Genomic DNA, 19840 nt, shown 5'->3' with positions numbered 1-19840 from the left:
CCAGCGCGCGACCTCTACGTGGGAGCCCGCCTCCCACGGCAGAGCCTCCGGTCACAGGGACAGAGGGCGCAGGCCGCCAGAGCTCCGGATGCCAGCGGCAGCTCCCGGTCCCGCTCAAAGGGAGGGAGGGCCGCCGCTGGCGCCCAGTCGCCTGTGCCACCCTCCGGGTCTCAAAGCACTCCTCAGTCAGCTCAAGGACCGGGGCCACCTGGCCTTCGGGGTCACATGGGCTTGGGCACGACGGAAGGGACCGCTTGCCCCCGTGGAACAGACATTCTCCCCGTGGACAACCTCAGGTGCCGGGACCCTCTGCTCCGCCTTGGAAAACCCACCTTCTGCAATGTATGCCCAACGCAATCAGGCCGAGCAGATTGACCCCCTCGGCCCGGCCCCAGTGTGTGATGGGGCTCTGTGCGTGAGGGCTTGCTCTTCCCCACCTACACCAGGCACGGCATCTCACACACACACACACACACACACACACACACACACACACACCACGCAGAGACACCCAGACCACGCAGGCACGCACGGGGACGCACCCTCCTCTCCCTCACCCCACACACGAGCAGCCGAAGGACAAGAGGGCATGTCTGGGGCCTGAGCGGGAACAAGCGAAGCCTTGGTTTGCGGCCCCTCGGCCAACTGCATCAGGATTTTTGTCTGGGCTCGGAGGCCAGAGGATCTCTGCCATTTGCTAGCAGGGCCAGGGATGGCAGGAGGGTGGGTACGGGGCTCAGCCAGGGCCAGTTCTGCTGGCACGATCCTGTAGCACGTGGCCGCGTAGCACGGGGCCGGGTCTGAAGGAGGCCAAGCAGGGGCACAAGACCCAGCAGCGGCACAGGGAAGAGGCCCAGGGCACCCAGGAGCAGACGAGACCCGGGAGTCGTGCGTGCTTGGCGTGGCCGCGGGCCCCGTGACGCCCGAGGACTCGAGTGCTCAGCCCCGTGTAGTGGCCGCGAAGGCCTGCCTGGGAGAAACTCCCCGGGAGGCCGGCAGGAACCCGGGATCGGAAGGGATGTGGAGGGGCCCCGGGTCGGAGGAGATGGCTTTGGCTGTGTTTGGTTTTGTTTCTTCTTCCCAAGATCCCGGGTGTGAAAGGGGCCAGAGGTGAAGTCCTGGGCTGGAAAGCCTCACGATTCAGCCCCGCAGCCCCAGGCCCTGAGCGTGGAGGAGGGCGGAGCGGGTCGGCGAAGGGCGCGGCTGCCGTTTTCCTGATGGGCTGGAGGGGCAGTGGCGCTTTCCGGACGAAGAGGACCAGAAGGGTCCCCGAGACCTCCGCTGGGAGCCACGCACCCACCCAAGGATACGGCTCCAGGAGGCGACGGAGGAGGGCGGCTGCTTGCCCTGGCCCGAGCTGTGCGTCCCCCGCCTTGGCCACAGCAGTGAACATTCCCAGAAGAACAAGCGCCCGAGAGCACTGAGAAATTTTCCCCCGAGAAAACTTGACCCTCGTCCTGGCAGCAGGACACCTCGGGAAGAAAGCCACCCAGCGGCCACCTGGGCGAGACCGGCTGCCCGAGCAGGCGCGCGGAGCCTCTGGCCGCAGGCCCCGGGCTGCCAGCCCCCACCCGGACTCCCAGCCGTGCCAGGAGAGCAGCGTGGAGACGCACGCCGGGGCCCTCGGCAGGCTCTTGGGGCTCCCGGAGGCGGCGGCTAGCGTCTACGGCCATACCACCCTGAATGCGCCCGATCTCGTCTGATCTCGGAAGCTAAGCAGGGTCGGGCCTGGTTAGTACTTGGATGGGAGACCGCCTGGGAATACCGGGTGCTGTAGGCTTTTGCTCCTCCCTCCCTCGCTGCTCCTTTTGTCTTCCGGGACTTCGCCACCACCACCCCCCAACACCATCACCCCCAGCACCACCACCACCACCACCACAACGACCCACCGTGACCTTGACCCCGAACACGTCCGGGCCACCCGCCAGACCCACGCACACCGAATCCTCACAGCTACGTCCCCGAATCCTCTCCCCTCCCCACACTCTCCTGGGGCGCGCACCCGCGACACGGGTCACCAGCGAGGTTGGTCCCAGGCCACGTTGGGGACCGCTCCCCAACGGCCCTCCAGGCGGGTGGGGAGGGACGTGCGGAAGCCATGAGAAAGTGGGTCCTGCACCCCAGCGGGCCCCACAGCGGGACGTGCCACACCTGGGCTCGCCACAAGGTGGTGCACTGGGTCCAGGGCTAGACGCCAGGGGACAGAGAAGCAGGGAGCCTCAGTCGGGTGCTGCTCCACGTCGCGCTCCGTCGCTCAACCCAAGACAGGGCAGCCAGCGCGCGACCTCTATGTGGGATCCCGCCTCCCACGGCAGAGCCTGCGGTCACAGGGACAGAGGGCGCAGGCCGCCAGAGCTCCGGATGCCAGCGGCAGCTCCCCGTCCCACTCAAAGGGAGGGAGGGCCGCCGCTGGCGCCCAGTCGCCTGTGCCACCCTCCGGGTCTCAAAGCACTCCTCAGTCAGCTCAATGACCGGGGCCACCTAGCCTTCGGGGTCACATGGGCTTGGGCACGACGGAAGGGACCGCTTGCCCCCGTGGAACAGACATTCTCCCCGTGGACAACCTCAGGTGCCGGGACCCTCTGCTCCGCCTTGGAAAACCCACCTTCTGCAATGTATGCCCAACGCAATCAGGCCGAGCAGATTGACCCCCTCGGCCCGGCCCCAGTGTGTGATGGGGCTCTGTGCGTGAGGGCTTGCTCTTCCCCACCTACACCAGGCACGGCATCTAACACACACACACACACACACACACACACACACACACACACACACCACGCAGAGACACCCAGACCACGCACGCACGCATGGGGACGCACCCTCCTCTCCCCCACCCCACACACGAGCAGCCGAAGGACAAGAGGGTATGGCTGGGGCCTGAGCGGGAACAAGCGAAGCCTTGGTTTGCGGCCCCTCGGCCAACTGCATCAGGATTTTTGTCTGGGCTCGGAGGCCAGAGGATCTCTGCCATTTGCTAGCAGGGCCAGGGATGGCAGGAGGGTGGGTACGGGGCTCAGCCAGGGCCAGATCTGCTGGCACGATCCTGTAGCACGTGGCCGCGTAGCACGTGGTCTGGTCTGAAGGAGGCCAAGCAGGGGCACAAGACACAGCAGCGGCACAGGGAAGAGGCCCAGGGCACCCAGGAGCAGACGAGACCCGGGAGTCGTGCGTGCTTGGCGTGGCTGCGGGCCCCGTGACGCCCGAGGACTCGAGTGCTCAGCCCCGTGTAGTGGCCGCGAAGGCCTGCCTGGGAGAAACGCCCCGGGAGGCCGGCAGGAACCCGGGATCGGAAGGGATGTGGAGGGGCCCCGGGTCGGAGGAGATGGCTTTGGCTGTGTTTGGTTTTGTTTCTTCTTCCCAAGATCCCGGGTGTGAAAGGGGCCAGAGGTGAAGTCCTGGGCTGGAAAGCCTCACGATTCAGCCCCGCAGCCCCAGGCCCTGAGCGTGGAGGAGGGCGGAGCGGGTCGGCGAAGGGCGCGGCTGCCGTTTTCCTGATGGGCTGTAGGGGCAGTGGCGCTTTCCGGACGAAGAGGACCGGAAGGGTCCCCGAGACCTCCGCTGGGAGCCACGCACCCACCCAAGGATACGGCTCCAGGAGGCGACGGAGGAGGGCGGCTGCTTGCCCTGGCCCGAGCTGTGCGTCCCCCGCCTTGGCCACAGCAGTGAACATTCCCAGAAGAACAAGCGCCCGAGAGCACTGAGAAATTTTCCCCCGAGAAAACTTGACCCTCGTCCTGGCAGCAGGACACCTCGGGAAGAAAGCCTCCCAGCGGCCACCTGGGCGAGACCGGCTGCCCGAGCAGGCGCGCGGGGCCTCTGGCCGCTGGCCCCGGGCTGCCAGCCCCCACCCGGACTCCCAGCCGTGCCAGGAGAGCAGCGTGGAGACGCACGCTGGGGCCCTCGGCAGGCTCTTGGGGTTCCCGGAGGCGGCGGCTAGCGTCTACGGCCATACCACCCCGAACGCGCCCGATCTCGTCTGATCTCGGAAGCTAAGCAGGGTCGGGCCTGGTTAGTACTTGGATGGGAGACCGCCTGGGAATACCGGGTGCTGTAGGCTTTTGCTCCTCCCTCCCTCGCTGCTGCTTTTGTCTTCGGGGACTTCGCCACCACCCCCCCCACCACCACCCCCCACCACCACCACCACCCCCAGCACCACCACCACCACCACCACCACAACGACCCACCGTGACCACGACCCCGACCCCGTCCGGGCCACCCACCAGACCCACGCACACCGAATCCTCACAGCTACGTCCCCGAATCCTTTCCCCTCCCCACACTGTCCTGGGGCACACGCCCGCGACCCGGGTCACCAGCGAGGTTGGTCCCAGGCCACGTTGGGGACCGCTCCCCAACTGCCCTCCAGGTGAGCGGGGAGGGACGTGCGGAAGCCATGAGAAAGTGGGTCCTGCACCCCAGCGGGCCCCACAGCGGGACGCGCCACACATGGGCTCGCCACAAGGTGGTGCACTGGGTCCATTGCAAGACGCCAGGGGACAGAGAAGCAGGGAGCCTCAGTCGGGTGCTGCTCCACGTCGCGCTCCGTCGCTCAACCCAAGACAGGGCAGCCAGCGCGCGACCTCTACGTGGGATCCCGCCTCCCACGGAGAGCCTGCGGTCACAGGGACAGAGGGCGCAGGCCGCCAGAGCTCCGGATGCCAGCGGCAGCTCCCCATCCCGCTCAAAGGGAGGGAGGGCCGCCGCTGGCGCCCAGTCGCCTGTGCCACCCTCCGGGTCTCAAAGCACTCCTCAGTCAGCTCAAGGACCGGGGCCACCTGGCCTTCGGGGTCACATGGGCTTGGGCACGACAGAAGGGACCGCTTGCCCCCGTTGAACAGACATTCTCCCCGTAGACAACCTCAGGTGCCGGGACCCTCTGCTCCGCCTTGGAAAACCCACCTTCTGCAATGTATGCCCAACGCAATCAGGCCGAGCAGATTGACCCCCTCGGCCCGGCCCCAGTGTGTGATGGGGCTCTGTGCGTGAGGGCTTGCTCTTCCCCACCTACACCAGGCACGGCATCTAACACACACACACGCACACACACACACACACACACACACACCACGCAGAGACACCCAGACCACGCACGCACGCACGGGGACGCACCCTCCTCTCCCCCACCCCACACACGAGCAGCCGAAGGACAAGAGGGTATGGCTGGGGCCTGAGCGGGAACAAGCGAAGCCTTGGTTTGCGGCCCCTCGGCCAACTGCATCAGGATTTTTGTCTGGGCTCGGAGGCCAGAGGATCTCTGCCATTTGCTAGCAGGGCCAGGGATGGCAGGAGGGTGGGTACGGGGCTCAGCCAGGGCCTGTTCTGCTGGCACGATCCTGTAGCACGTGGCCGCGTAGCACGGGGCCGGGTCTGAAGGAGGCCAAGCAGGGGTACAAGACTCAACAGCGGCACAGGGAAGAGGCCCAGGGCACCCAGGAGCAGACGAGACCCGGGAGTCGTGCGTGCTTGGCGTGGCCGCGGGCCCCGTGACGCCCGAGGACTCGAGTGCTCAGCCCCGTGTAGTGGCCGCGAAGGCCTGCCTGGGAGAAACGCCCCGGGAGGCCGGCAGGAACCCGGGATCGGAAGGGATGTGGAGGGGCCCCGGGTCGGAGGAGATGGCTTTGGCTGTGTTTGGTTTTGTTTCTTCTTCCCAAGATCCCGGGTGTGAAAGGGGCCAGAGGTGAAGTCCTGGGCTGGAAAGCCTCACGATTCAGCCCCGCAGCCCCAGGACCTGAGCGAGGAGGAGGGCGGAGCGGGTCGGCGAAGGGCGCGGCTGCCGTTTTCCTGATGGGCTGGAGGGGCAGTGGCGCTTTCCGGACGAAGAGGACCGGAAGGGTCCCCGAGACCTCCGCTGGGAGCCACGCACCCACCCAAGGATACGGCTCCAGTAGGCGACGGAGGAGGGCGGCTGCTTGCCCTGGCCCGAGCTGTGCGTCCCCCGCCTTGGCCACAGCAGTGAACATTCCCAGAAGAACAAGCGCCCGAGAGCACTGAGAAATTTTCCCCCGAGAAAACTTGACCCTCGTCCTGGCAGCAGGACACCTCGGGAAGAAAGCCACCCAGCGGCCACCTGGGCGAGACCGGCTGCACGAGCAGGCGCGCGGGGCCTCTGGCCGCTGGCCCCGGGCTGCCAGCCCCCACCCGGACTCCCAGCCTTGCCAGGAGAGCAGCGTGGAGACGCACGCCGGGGCCCTCGGCAGGCTCTTGGGGCTCCCGGAGGCGGCGGCTAGCGTCTACGGCCATACCACCCTGAACGCGCCCGATCTCGTCTGATCTCGGAAGCTAAGCAGGGTCGGGCCTGGTTAGTACTTGGATGGGAGAACGCCTGGGAATACCGGGTGCTGTAGGCTTTTGCTCCTCCCTCCCTCGCTGCTCCTATTGTCTTCGGGGACTTCGCCACCACCCCCCCCCACCACCACCACCCCCAGCACCACCACCACCACCACCACAACGACCCACCGTGACCACGACCCCGACCCCGTCCGGGCCACCCGCCAGACCCACGCACACCGAATCCTCACAGCTACGTCCCCGAATCCTCTCCCCTCCCCACACTCTCCTGGGGCGCGCGCCCGCGACACGGGTCACCAGCGAGGTTGGTCCCAGGCCACGTTGGGGACCGCTCCCCAACTGCCCTCCAGGCGGGTGGGGAGGGACGTGTGGAAGCCATGAGAAAGTGGGTCCTGCACCCCAGCGGGCCCCACAGCGGTATGCGCAACACCTGGGCTCGCCACAAGGTGGTGCACTGGGTCCAGGGCAAGACGCCAGGGGACAGAGAAGCAGGGAGCCTCAGTCGGGTGCTGCTCCACGTCGCGCTCCGTCGCTCAACCCAAGACAGGGCAGCCAGCGCACGACCTCTACGTGGGATCCCGCCTCCCCCGGCAGAGCCTGCGGTCACAGGGACAGAGGGCGCAGGCCGCCAGAGCTCCGGATGCCAGCGGCAGCTCCCCGTCCCGCTCAAAGGGAGGGAGGGCCGCCGCTGGCGCCCAGTCGCCTGTGCCACCCTCCGGGTCTCAAAGCACTCCTCAGTCAGCTCAAGGACCGGGGCCACCTGGCCTTCGGGGTCACATGGGCTTGGGCACGACGGAAGGGACCGCTTGCCCCCGTGGAACAGACATTCTCCCTGTGGACAACCTCAGGTGCCGGGACCCTCTGCTCCACCTTGGAAAACCCACCTTCTGCAATGTATGCCCAACGCAATCAGGCCGAGCAGATTGACCCCCTCGGCCCGGCCCCAGTGTGTGATGGGGCTCTGTGCGTGAGGGCTTGCTCTTCCCCACCTACACCAGGCACGGCATCTAACACACACACACACACACACACACACACACACACACCACGCAGAGACACCCAGACCACGCACGCACGCACGGGGACGCACCCTCCTCTCCCCCACCCCACACACGAGCAGCCGAAGGACAAGAGGGTATGGCTGGGGCCTGAGCGGGAACAAGCGAAGCCTTGGTTTGCGGCCCCTCGGCCAACTGCATCAGGATTTTTGTCTGGGCTCGGAGGCCAGAGGATCTCTGCCATTTGCTAGCAGGGCCAGGGATGGCAGGAGGGTGGCTACGGGGCTCAGCCAGGGCCAGTTCTGCTGGCACGATCCTGTAGCACGTGGCCGCGTAACACGGGGCCGGGTCTGAAGGAGGCCAAGCAGGGGCACAAGACCCAGCAGCGGCACAGGGAAGAGGCCAAGGGCACCCAGGAGCAGACGAGACCCGGGAGTCGTGCGTGCTTGGCGTGGCCGCGGGCCCCGTGACGCCCGAGGACTCGAGTGCTCAGCCCCGTGTAGTGGCCGCGAAGGCCTGCCTGGGAGAAACGCCCCGGGAGGCCGGCAGGAACCCGGGATCGGAAGGGATGTGGAGGGGCCCCGGGTCGGAGGAGATGGCTTTGGCTGTGTTTGGTTTTGTTTCTTCTTCCCAAGATCCCGGGTGTGAAAGGGGCCAGAGGTGAAGTCCTGGGCTGGAAAGCCTCACGATTCAGCCCCGCAGCCCCAGGCCCTGAGCGTGGAGGAGGGCGGAGCGGGTCGGCGAAGGGCGCGGCTGCCGTTTTCCTGATGGGCTGGAGGGGCAGTGGCGCTTTCCAGACGAAGAGGACCGGAAGGGTCCCCGAGACCTCTGCTGGGAGCCACGCACCCACCCAAGGATACGGCTCCAGGAGGCGACGGAGGAGGGCGGCTGCTTGCCCTGGCCCGAGCTGTGCGTCCCCCGCCTTGGCCACAGCAGTGAACATTCCCAGAAGAACAAGCGCCCGAGAGCACTGAGAAATTTTCCCCCGAGAAAACTTGACCCTCGTCCTGGCAGCAGGACACCTCGGGAAGAAAGCCACCCAGCGGCCACCTGGGCGAGACCGGCTGCCCGAGCAGGCGCGCGGGACCTCTGGCCGCTGGCCCCGGGCTGCCAGCCCCCACCCGGACTCCCAGCCGTGCCAGGAGAGCAGCGTGGAGATGCACGCCGGGGCCCTCGGCCGGCTCTTGGGGCTCCCGGAGGCGGCGGCTAGCGTCTACGGCCATACCAACATGAACGCGCCCGATCTTGTCTGATCTCGGAAGCTAAGCAGGGTCGGGCCTGGTTAGTACTTGGATGGGAGACCGCCTGGGAATACCGGGTGCTGTAGGCTTTTGCTCCTCCCTCCCTCGCTGCTCCTTTTGTCTTCGGGGACTTCGCCACCACCCCCACCCCACCACCCCCCCCCACCACCACCACCCCCAGCACCACCACCACCACCACCACAACGACCCACCGTGACCACGACCCCGACCCCGTCCGGGCCACCCGCCAGACCCACGCACACCGAATCCTCACAGCTACGTCCCCGAATCCTCTCCCCTCCCCACACTCTCCTGGGGCGCGCGCCCGCGACCCGGGTCACCAGCGAGGATGGTCCCAGGCCACGTTGGGGACCGCTCCCCAACTGCCCTCCAGGCGGGCGGGGAGGGACGTGCGGAAGCCATGAGAAAGTGGGTCCTGCACCCCAGCGGGCCCCACAGCGGGACGCGCCACACATGGGCTCGCCACAAGGTGGTGCACTGGGTCCAGGGCAAGACGCCAGGGGACAGAGAAGCAGGGAGCCTCAGTCGGGTGCTGCTCCACGTCGCGCTCCGTCGCTCAACCCAAGACAGGGCAGCCAGCACGCGACCTCTACGTGGGATCCCGCCTCCCACGGCAGAGCCTGCGGTCACAGGGACAGAGGGCGCAGGCCGCCAGAGCTCCGGATGCCAGCGGCAGCTCCCCGTCCCGCTCAAAGGGAGGGAGGGCCGCCGCTGGCGCCCAGTCGCCTGTGCCACCCTCCGGGTCTCAAAGCACTCCTCAGTCAGCTCAAGGACCGGGGCCACCTGGCCTTCGGGGTCACATGGGCTTGGGCACGATGGAAGGGACCGCTTGCCCCCGTGGAACAGACATTCTCCCCGTGGACAACCTCAGGTGCCGGGACCCTCTGCTCCGCCTTGGAAAACCCACCTTCTGCAATGTATGCCCAACGCAATCAGGCCGAGCAGATTGACCCCCTCGCCCGGCCCCAGTGTGTGATGGGGCTCTGTGCGTGAGGGCTTGCTCTTCCCCACCTACACCAGGCACGGCATCTAACACACACACACACACACACACGCACACACACACACACACACCACGCAGAGACACCCAGACCACGCACGCACGCACGGGGACGCACCCTCCTCTCCCCCACCCCACACACGAGCAGCCGAAGGACAAGAGGGTATGGCTGGGGCCTGAGCGGGAACAAGCGAAGCCTTGGTTTGCGGCCCCTCGGCCAACTGCATCAGGATTTTTGTCTGGGCTCGGAGGCCAGAGGATCTCTGCCATTTGCTAGCAGGGCCAGGGATGGCAGGAGGGTGGGTACGGGGCTCAGCCAGGGCCAGTTCTGCTGGCACGATCCTGTAGCACGTGGCCGCGTAGCACGGGGTCGGGTCTGAAGGAGGCCAAGCAGGGGCACAAGACCCAGCAGCGGCACAGGGAAGAGGCCCAGGGCACCCAGGAGCAGACGAGACCCGGGAGTCGTGCGTGCTTGGCGTGGCCGCGGGCCCCGTGACGCCCGAGGACTCGAGTGCTCAGCCGCGTGTAGTGGCCGCGAAGGCCTGCCTGGGAGAAACGCCCCGGGAGGCCGGCAGGAACCCGGGATCGGAAGGGATGTGGAGGGGCCCCGGGTCGGAGGAGATGGCTTTGGCTGTGTTTGGTTTTGTTTCTTCTTCCCAAGATCCCGGGTGTGAAAGGGGCCAGAGGTGAAGTCCTGGGCTGGAAAGCCTCACGATTCAGCCCCGCAGCCCCAGGCCCTGAGTGTGGAGGAGGGCGGAGCGGGTCGGCGAAGGGCGCGGCTGCCGTTTTCCTGATGGGCTGGAGGGGCAGTGGCGCTTTCCGGACGAAGAGGACCGGAAGGGTCCCCGAGACCTCCGCTGGGAGCCACGCACCCACCCAAGGATACGGCTCCAGGAGGCGACGGAGGAGGGTGGCTGCTTGCCCTGGCCCGAGCTGTGCGTCCCCCGCCTTGGCCACAGCAGTGGACATTCCCAGAAGAACAAGCGCCCGAGAGCACTGAGAAATTTTCCCCCGAGAAAACTTGACCCTCGTCCTGGCAGCAGGACACCTCGGGAAGAAAGCCACCCAGCGGCCACCTGGGCGAGACCGGCTGCCCGAGCAGGCGCGCGGGGCCTCTGGCTGCTGGCCCCGGGCTGCCAGCCCCCACCCGGACTCCCAGCCGTGCCAGGAGAGCAGCGTGGAGACGCACGCCGGGGCCCTCGGCAGGCTCTTGGGGCTCCCGGAGGCGGCGGCTAGCGTCTACGGCCATACCACCCTGAACGCGCCCGATCTCGTCTGATCTCGGAAGCTAAGCAGGGTCGGGCCTGGTTAGTACTTGGATGGGGGACCGCCTGGGAATACCGGGTGCTGTAGGCTTTTGCTCCTCCCTCACTCGCTGCTCCTTTTGTCTTCGGGGACTTCGCCACCACCCCCCCCACCACCACCACCACCCCCAGCACCACCACCACCACCACCACCACCACAACGACCCACCGTGACCACGACCCCGACCCCGTCCGGGCCACCCGCCAGACCCACGCACACCGAATCCTCACAGCTACGTCCCCGAATCCTCTCCCCTCCCCACACTCTCCTGGGGCGCGCGCCCGTGACACGGGTCACCAGCGAGGTTGGTCCCAGGCCACGTTGGGGACCGCTCCCCAACTGCCCTCCAGGCGGGCGGGGAGGGACGTGCGGAAGCCATGAGAAAGTGGGTCCTGCACACCAGCGGGCCCCACAGCGGGACGCGCCACACCTGGGCTCGCCACAAGGTGGTGCACTGGGTCCAGGGCAAGACGCCTGGGGACAGAGAAGCAGGGAGCCTCAGTCGGGTGCTGCTCCACGTCGCGCTCCGTCGCTCAACCCAAGACAGGGCAGCCAGCGTGCGACCTCTACGTGGGATCCCGCCTCCCACGGCAGAGCCTGCGGTCACAGGGACAGAGGGCGCAGGCCACCAGAGCTCCGGATGCCAGCGGCAGCTCCCCGTCCCGCTCAAAGGGAGGGAGGGCCGCCGCTGGCGCCCAGTCGCCTGTGCCACCCTCCGGGTCTCAAAGCACTCCTCAGTCAGCTCAAGGACCGGGGCCACCTGGCCTTCGGGGTCACATGGGCTTGGGCACGACGGAAGGGACCGCTTGCCCCTGTGGAACAGACATTCTCCCCGTGGACAACCTCAGGTGCCGGGACCCTCTGCTCCGCCTTGGAAAACCCACCTTCTGCAATGTATGCCCAACGCAATCAGGCCGAGCAGATTGACCCCCTCGGCCCGGCCCCAGTGTGTGATGGGGCTCTGTGCGTGAGGGCTTGCTCTTCCCCACCTACACCAGGCACGGCATCTAACACACACACACACACACACACCACGCAGAGACACCCAGACCACGCACGCACGCACGCGGACGCACCCTCCTCTCCCCCACCCCACACACGAGCAGCCGAAGGACAAGAGGGTATGGCTGGGGCCTGAGCGGGAACAAGCGAAGCCTTGGTTTGCGGCCCCTCGGCCAACTGCATCAGGATTTTTGTCTGGGCTCGGAGGCCAGAGGATCTCTGCCATTTGCTAGCAGGGCCAGGGATGGCAGGAGGGTGGGTACGGGGCTCAGCCAGGGCCAGTTCTGCTGGAATGATCCTGTAGCACGTGGCCGCGTAGCACGGGGTCGGGTCTGAAGGAGGCCAAGCAGGGGCACAAGACCCAGCAGCGGCACAGGGAAGAGGCCCAGGGCACCCAGGAGCAGACGAGACCCGGGAGTCGTGCGTGCTTGGCGTGGCCGCGGGCCCCGTTACGCCCGAGGACTCGAGTGCTCAGCCCCGTGTAGTGGCCGCGAAGGCCTGCCTGGGAGAAACGCCCCGGGAGGCCGGCAGGAACCCGGGATCGGAAGGGATGTGGAGGGGCCCCGGGTCGGAGGAGATGGCTTTGGCTGTGTTTGGTTTTGTTTCTTCTTCCCAAGATCCCGGGTGTGAAAGGGGCCAGAGGTGAAGTCCTGGGCTGGAAAGCCTCACGATTCAGCCCCGCAGCCCCAGGCCCTGAGTGTGGCGGAGGGAGGAGCGGGTCGGCGAAGGGCGCGGCTGCCGTTTTCCTGATGGGCTGGAGGGGCAGTGGCGCTTTCCGGACGAAGAGGGCCGGAAGGGTCCCCGAGACCTCCGCTGGGAGCCACGCACCCACCCAAGGATACGGCTCCAGGAGGCGACGGAGGACGGCGGCTGCTTGCCCTGGCCCGAGCTGTGCGTCCCCCGCCTTGGCCACAGCAGTGGACATTCCCAGAAGAACAAGCGCCCGAGAGCACTGAGAAATTTTCCCCCGAGAAAACTTGAGCCTCGTCCTGGCAGCAGGACACCTCGGGAAGAAAGCCACCCAGCGGCCACCTGGGCGAGACCGGCTGCCCGAGCAGGCGCGCGGGGCCTCTGGCCGCTGGCCCCGGGCTGCCAGCCCCCACCCGGACTCCCAGCCGTGCCAGCAGAGCAGCGTGGAGACGCACGCCGGGGCCCTCGGCAGGCTCTTGGTGCTCCCGGAGGCGGCGGCTAGCGTCTACGGCCATACCACCCTGAACGCGCCCGATCTCGTCTGATCTCGGAAGCTAAGCAGGGTCGGGCCTGGTTAGTACTTGGATGGGAGACCGCCTGGGAATACCGGGTGCTGTAGGCTTTTGCTCCTCCCTCCCTCGCTGCTCCTTTTGTCTTCGGGGTCTTCGCCACCACCCCCCCCCACCACCACCACCCCCAGCACCACCACCACCACCACCACAACGACCCACCGTGACCACGACCCCGACCCCGTCCGGGCCACCCGCCAGACCCACGCACACCGAATCCTCACAGCTACGTCCCCGAATCCTCTCCCCTCCCCACACTCTCCTGGGGCACGCGCCCGCGACACGGGTCACCAGCGAGTTTTTTCCCAGGCCACGTTGGGGACCGCTCCCCAACTGCCCTCCAGGCGGGCGGGGAGGGACGTGCGGAAGCCATGAGAAAGTGGGTCCTGCACCCCAGCGGGTCCCACAGCGGGACGCGCCACACCTGGGCTCGCCACAAGGTGGTGCACTGGGTCCAGGGCAAGACGCCAGGGGACAGAGAAGCAGGGAGCCTCAGTCGGGTGCTGCTCCACGTCGCGCTCCGTCGCTCAACCCAAGACAGGGCAGCCAGCGCGCGACCTCTACGTGGGATCCCGCCTCCCACGGCTGAGCCTGCGGTCACAGGGACAGAGGGCGCAGGCCGCCAGAGCTCGGGATGCCAGCGGCAGCTTCCCGTCCCGCTCAAAGGGAGAGAGGGCCGCCGCTGGCGCCCAGTCGCCTGTGCCACCCTCCGGGTCTCAAAGCACTCCTCAGTCAGCTCAAGGACCGGGGCCACCTGGCCTTCGGGGTCACATGGGCTTGGGCACGACGGAAGGGACCGCTTGCCCCCGTGGAACAGACATTCTCCCCGTGGACAACCTCAGGTGCCGGGACCCTCTGCTCCGCCTTGGAAAACCCACCTTCTGCAATGTATGCCCAACGCAATCAGGCCGAGCAGATTGACCCCCTCGGCCCGGCCCCAGTGTGTGATGGGGCTCTGTGCGTGAGGGCTTGCTCTTCCCCACCTACACCAGGCACGGCATCTAACACACACACACACACAAACAAACACCACGCAGAGACACCCAGACCACGCACGCACGCACGGGGACGCACCCTCCTCTCCCCCACCCCACACACGAGCAGCCGAAGGACAAGAGGGTATGGCTGGGGCCTGAGCGGGAACAAGCGAAGCCTTGGTTTGCGGCCCCTCGGCCAACTGCATCAGGATTTTTGTCTGGGCTCGGAGGCCAGAGGATCTCTGCCATTTGCTAGCAGGGCCAGGGATGGCAGGAGGGTGGGTATGGGGCTCAGCCAGGGCCAGTTCTGCTGGCACGATCCTGTAGCACGTGGCCGCGTAGCACGGGGCCGGGTCTGAAGGAGGCCAAGCAGGGGCACAAGACCCAGCAGCGGCACAGGGAAGAGGCCCAGGGCACCCAGGAGCAGACGAGACCCGGGAGTCGTGCGTGCTTGGCGTGGCCGCGGGCCCCGTGACGCCCGAGGACTCGAGTGCTCAGCCCCGTGTAGTGGCCCCGAAGGCCTGCCTGGGAGAAACGCCCGGGGATGCCGGCAGGAACGCGGGATCGGAAGGGATGTGGAGTGGCCCCGGGTCGGAGGAGATGGCTTTGGCTGTGTTTGGTTTTGTTTCTTCTTCCCAAGATCCCGGGTGTGAAAGGGGCCAGAGGTGAAGTCCTGGGCTGGAAAGCCTCACGATTCAGCCCCGCAGCCCCAGGCCCTGAGCGTGGAGGAGGGCGGAGCGGGTCGGCGAAGGGCGCGGCTGCCGTTTTCCTGATGGGCTGGAGGGGCAGTGGCGCTTTCCGGACGAACAGGACCGGAAGGGTCCCCGAGACCTCCGCTGGGAGCCACGCACCCACCCAAGGATACGGCTCCAGGAGGCGACGGAGGAGGGCGGCTGCTTGCCCTGGCCCGAGCTGTGCGTCCCCCGCCTTGGCCACAGCAGTGAACATTCCCAGAAGAACAAGCGCCCGAGAGCACTGAGAAATTTTCCCCCGAGAAAACTTGACCCTCGTCCTGGCAGCAGGACACCTCGGGAAGAAAGCCACCCAGCGGCCACCTGGGCGAGACCGGCTGCCCGAGCAGACGCGCGGGGCCTCTGGCCGCTGGCCCCGGGCTGCCAGCCCCCACCCGGAATCCCAGCCGTGCCAGGAGAGCAGCGTGGAGACGCACGCCGGGGCCCTCGGCAGGCTCTTGGGGCTCCCGGAGGCGGCGGCTAGCGTCTACGGCCATACCACCCTGAACGCGCCCGATCTCGTCTGATCTCGGAAGCTAAGCAGGGTCGGGCCTGGTTAGTACTTGGATGCGAGACCGCCTGGGAATACCGGGTGCTGTAGGCTTTTGCTCCTCCCTCCCTCGCTGCTCCTTTTGTCTTCGGGGACTTCGCCACCACCCCCCCCACCACCACCACCCCCAGCACCACCACCACCACCACCACAACGACCCACCGTGACCACGACCCCGACCCCGTCCGGGCCACCCGCCAGACCCACGCACACCGAATCCTCACAGCTACGTCCCCGAATCCTCTCCCCTCCCCACACTCTCCTGGGGCGTGCGCCCGCGACACGGGTCACCAGCGAGGTTGGTCCCAGGCCACGTTGGGGACCGCTCCCCAACTGCCCTCCAGGCGGGCGGGGAGGGACGTGCGGAAGCCATGAGAAAGTGGGTCCTGCACCCCAGCGGGCCCCACAGCGGGACGCGCCACACCTGGGCTCGCCACAAGGTGGTGCACTGGGTCCAGGGCAAGACGCCAGGGGACAGAGAAGCAGGGAGCCTCAGTCGGGTGCTGCTCCACGTCGCGCTCCGTCGCTCAACCCAAGACAGGGCAGCCAGCGCGCGACCTCTACGTGGGATCCCGCCTCCCACGGCAGAGCCTGCGGTCACAGGGACAGAGGGCGCAGGCCGCCAGAGCTCCGGATGCCAGCGGCAGCTCCCCGTCCCGCTCAAAGGGAGGGAGGGCCGCCGCTGGCGCCCAGTCGCCTGTGCCACCCTCCGGGTCTCAAAGCACTCCTCAGTCAGCTCAAGGACCGGGGCCACCTGGCCTTCGGGGTCACATGGGCTTGGGCACGACGGAAGCGACCGCTTGCCCCCGTGGAACAGACATTCTCCCCGTGGACAACCTCAGGTGCCGGGACCCTCTGCTCCGCCTTGGAAAACCCACCTTCTGCAATGTATGCCCAACGCAATCAGGCCGAGCAGATTGACCCCCTCGGCCCGGCCCCAGTGTGTGATGGGGCTCTGTGCGTGAGGGCTTGCTCTTCCCCACCTACACCAGGCACGGCATCTAACACACACACACACACAAACAAACACCACGCAGAGACACCCAGACCACGCACGCACGCACGGGGACGCACCCTCCTCTCCCCCACCCCACACACGAGCAGCCGAAGGACAAGAGGGTATGGCTGGGGCCTGAGCGGGAACAAGCGAAGCCTTGGTTTGCGGCCCCTCGGCCAACTGCATCAGGATTTTTGTCTGGGCTCGGAGGCCAGAGGATCTCTGCCATTTGCTAGCAGGGCCAGGGATGGCAGGAGGGTGGGTACGGGGCTCAGCCAGGGCCAGTTCTGCTGGCACGATCCTGTAGCACGTGGCCGCGTAGCACGGGGCCGGGTCTGAAGGAGGCCAAGCAGGGGCACAAGACCCAGCAGCGGCACAGGGAAGAGGCCCAGGGCACCCAGGAGCAGACGAGACCCGGGAGTCGTGCGTGCTTGGCGTGGCCGCGGGCCCCGTGACGCCCGAGGACTCGAGTGCTCAGCCCCGTGTAGTGGCCCCGAAGGCCTGCCTGGGAGAAACGCCCGGGGATGCCGGCAGGAACGCGGGATCGGAAGGGATGTGGAGTGGCCCCGGGTCGGAGGAGATGGCTTTGGCTGTGTTTGGTTTTGTTTCTTCTTCCCAAGATCCCGGGTGTGAAAGGGGCCAGAGGTGAAGTCCTGGGCTGGAAAGCCTCACGATTCAGCCCCGCAGCCCCAGGCCCTGAGCGTGGAGGAGGGCGGAGCGGGTCGGCGAAGGGCGCGGCTGCCGTTTTCCTGATGGGCTGGAGGGGCAGTGGCGCTTTCCGGACGAACAGGACCGGAAGGGTCCCCGAGACCTCCGCTGGGAGCCACGCACCCACCCAAGGATACGGCTCCAGGAGGCGACGGAGGAGGGCGGCTGCTTGCCCTGGCCCGAGCTGTGCGTCCCCCGCCTTGGCCACAGCAGTGAACATTCCCAGAAGAACAAGCGCCCGAGAGCACTGAGAAATTTTCCCCCGAGAAAACTTGACCCTCGTCCTGGCAGCAGGACACCTCGGGAAGAAAGCCACCCAGCGGCCACCTGGGCGAGACCGGCTGCCCGAGCAGACGCGCGGGGCCTCTGGCCGCTGGCCCCGGGCTGCCAGCCCCCACCCGGAATCCCAGCCGTGCCAGGAGAGCAGCGTGGAGACGCACGCCGGGGCCCTCGGCAGGCTCTTGGGGCTCCCGGAGGCGGCGGCTAGCGTCTACGGCCATACCACCCTGAACGCGCCCGATCTCGTCTGATCTCGGAAGCTAAGCAGGGTCGGGCCTGGTTAGTACTTGGATGCGAGACCGCCTGGGAATACCGGGTGCTGTAGGCTTTTGCTCCTCCCTCCCTCGCTGCTCCTTTTGTCTTCGGGGACTTCGCCACCACCCCCCCCACCACCACCACCCCCAGCACCACCACCACCACCACCACAACGACCCACCGTGACCACGACCCCGACCCCGTCCGGGCCACCCGCCAGACCCACGCACACCGAATCCTCACAGCTACGTCCCCGAATCCTCTCCCCTCCCCACACTCTCCTGGGGCGTGCGCCCGCGACACGGGTCACCAGCGAGGTTGGTCCCAGGCCACGTTGGGGACCGCTCCCCAACTGCCCTCCAGGCGGGCGGGGAGGGACGTGCGGAAGCCATGAGAAAGTGGGTCCTGCACCCCAGCGGGCCCCACAGCGGGACGCGCCACACCTGGGCTCGCCACAAGGTGGTGCACTGGGTCCAGGGCAAGACGCCAGGGGACAGAGAAGCAGGGAGCCTCAGTCGGGTGCTGCTCCACGTCGCGCTCCGTCGCTCAACCCAAGACAGGGCAGCCAGCGCGCGACCTCTACGTGGGATCCCGCCTCCCACGGCAGAGCCTGCGGTCACAGGGACAGAGGGCGCAGGCCGCCAGAGCTCCGGATGCCAGCGGCAGCTCCCCGTCCCGCTCAAAGGGAGGGAGGGCCGCCGCTGGCGCCCAGTCGCCTGTGCCACCCTCCGGGTCTCAAAGCACTCCTCAGTCAGCTCAAGGACCGGGGCCACCTGGCCTTCGGGGTCACATGGGCTTGGGCACGACGGAAGCGACCGCTTGCCCCCGTGGAACAGACATTCTCCCCGTGGACAACCTCAGGTGCCGGGACCCTCTGCTCCGCCTTGGAAAACCCACCTTCTGCAATGTATGCCCAACGCAATCAGGCCGAGCAGATTGACCCCCTCGGCCCGGCCCCAGTGTGTGATGGGGCTCTGTGCATGAGGGCTTGCTCTTCCCCACCTACACCAGGCACGGCATCTAACACACACACACACACACACACACACACACACACACACACACAGCACGCAGAGACACCCAGACCACGCACGCACGCACGGGGACGCACCCTCCTCTCCCCCACCCCACACACGAGCAGCCGAAGGACAAGAGGGTATGGCTGGGGCCTGAGCGGGAACAAGCGAAGCCTTGGTTTGCGGCCCCTCGGCCAACTGCATCAGGATTTTTGTCTGGGCTCGGAGGCCAGAGGATCTCTGCCATTTGCTAGCAGGGCCAGGGATGGCAGGAGTGTGGGTACGGGGCTCAGACATGGCCAGTTCTGCTGGCACGATCCAGTAGCACGTGGCCGCGTAGCATGGGGCCGGGTCTGAAGGAGGCCAAGCAGGGGCACAAGACCCAGCAGCGGCACAGGGAAGAGGCCCAGGGCACCCAGGAGCAGACGAGACCCGGGAGTCGTGCGTGCTTGGCGTGGCCGCGGGCCCCGTGACACCCGAGGCCTCGAGTGCTCAGCCCCGTGTGGTGGCCGCGAAGGCCTGCCTGGGAGAAACGCCCGGGGAGGCCGGCAGGAACCCGGGATCGGAAGGGATGTGGAGGGGCCCCGGGTCGGAGGAGATGGCTTTGGCTGTGTTTGGTTTTGTTTCTTCTTCCCAAGATCCCGGGTGTGAAAGGGGCCAGAGGTGAAGTCCTGGGCTGGAAAGCCTCACGATTCAGCCCCGCAGCCCCATGCCCTGAGCGTGGAGGAGGGCGGAGCGGGTCGGCAAAGGGCGCGGCTGCCGTTTTCCTGATGGGCTGGAGGGGCAGTGGCGCTTTCCGGACGAAGAGGACCGGAAGGGTCCCCGAGACCTCCGCTGGGAGCCACGCACCCACCCAAGGATACGGCTCCAGGAGGCGACGGAGGAGCGCGGCTGCTTGTCCTGGCCCAAGCTGTGCGTCCCCCGCCTTGGCCACAGCAGTGAACATTCCCAGAAGAACAAGCGCCCGAGAGCACTGAGAAATTTTCCCCCGAGAAAACTTGACCCTCGTCCTGGCAGCAGGACACCTCGGGAAGAAAGCCAACCAGCGGCCACCTGGGCGAGACCGGCTGCCCGAGCAGGCGCGCGGGGCCTCTGGCCGCTGGCCCCGGGCTGCCAGCCCCCACCCGGACTCCCAGCCGTGCCAGGAGAGCAGCGTGGAGACGCACGCCGGGGCCCTCGGCAGGCTCTTGGGGCTCCCGGAGGCGGCGGCTAG

At 67.3% G+C, this 19840-nt stretch overlaps 8 non-coding genes across 8 annotated transcripts; all 8 read left to right on the top strand.

Moving 5' to 3' along the window:
- Positions 1 to 1661: 1661 nt before the first annotated feature.
- LOC141413580 (5S ribosomal RNA) lies at positions 1662 to 1780 on the top strand. The gene has a single exon (XR_012438371.1). It is a non-coding gene; the product is annotated as a 5S ribosomal RNA (ribosomal RNA).
- A 2158-nt stretch (positions 1781 to 3938) lies between these two features.
- On the top strand, positions 3939 to 4057 carry LOC141412638 (5S ribosomal RNA). Its single transcript, XR_012437480.1, has one exon. It is a non-coding gene; the product is annotated as a 5S ribosomal RNA (ribosomal RNA).
- Positions 4058 to 6228: 2171 nt separating this feature from the next.
- On the top strand, positions 6229 to 6347 carry LOC141412812 (5S ribosomal RNA). The gene has a single exon (XR_012437654.1). It is a non-coding gene; the product is annotated as a 5S ribosomal RNA (ribosomal RNA).
- A 2150-nt stretch (positions 6348 to 8497) lies between these two features.
- Positions 8498 to 8616, top strand: LOC141413003 (5S ribosomal RNA). The gene has a single exon (XR_012437845.1). It is a non-coding gene; the product is annotated as a 5S ribosomal RNA (ribosomal RNA).
- A 2169-nt stretch (positions 8617 to 10785) lies between these two features.
- On the top strand, positions 10786 to 10904 carry LOC141412344 (5S ribosomal RNA). Its single transcript, XR_012437182.1, has one exon. It is a non-coding gene; the product is annotated as a 5S ribosomal RNA (ribosomal RNA).
- A 2144-nt stretch (positions 10905 to 13048) lies between these two features.
- Positions 13049 to 13167, top strand: LOC141412998 (5S ribosomal RNA). Its single transcript, XR_012437840.1, has one exon. It is a non-coding gene; the product is annotated as a 5S ribosomal RNA (ribosomal RNA).
- Positions 13168 to 15307: 2140 nt separating this feature from the next.
- On the top strand, positions 15308 to 15426 carry LOC141412849 (5S ribosomal RNA). The gene has a single exon (XR_012437691.1). It is a non-coding gene; the product is annotated as a 5S ribosomal RNA (ribosomal RNA).
- A 2139-nt stretch (positions 15427 to 17565) lies between these two features.
- On the top strand, positions 17566 to 17684 carry LOC141412848 (5S ribosomal RNA). The gene has a single exon (XR_012437690.1). It is a non-coding gene; the product is annotated as a 5S ribosomal RNA (ribosomal RNA).
- Positions 17685 to 19840: the final 2156 nt, after the last annotated feature.

Source organism: Castor canadensis, chromosome 10 (genome assembly GCF_047511655.1).
Source record: "Castor canadensis chromosome 10, mCasCan1.hap1v2, whole genome shotgun sequence".
Classification (NCBI taxonomy): Eukaryota; Metazoa; Chordata; class Mammalia; order Rodentia; family Castoridae; genus Castor; species Castor canadensis.
The sequence above is the reverse complement of the archived record's forward strand: the minus strand, read 5'-3'. Positions and strand labels throughout refer to the sequence as shown.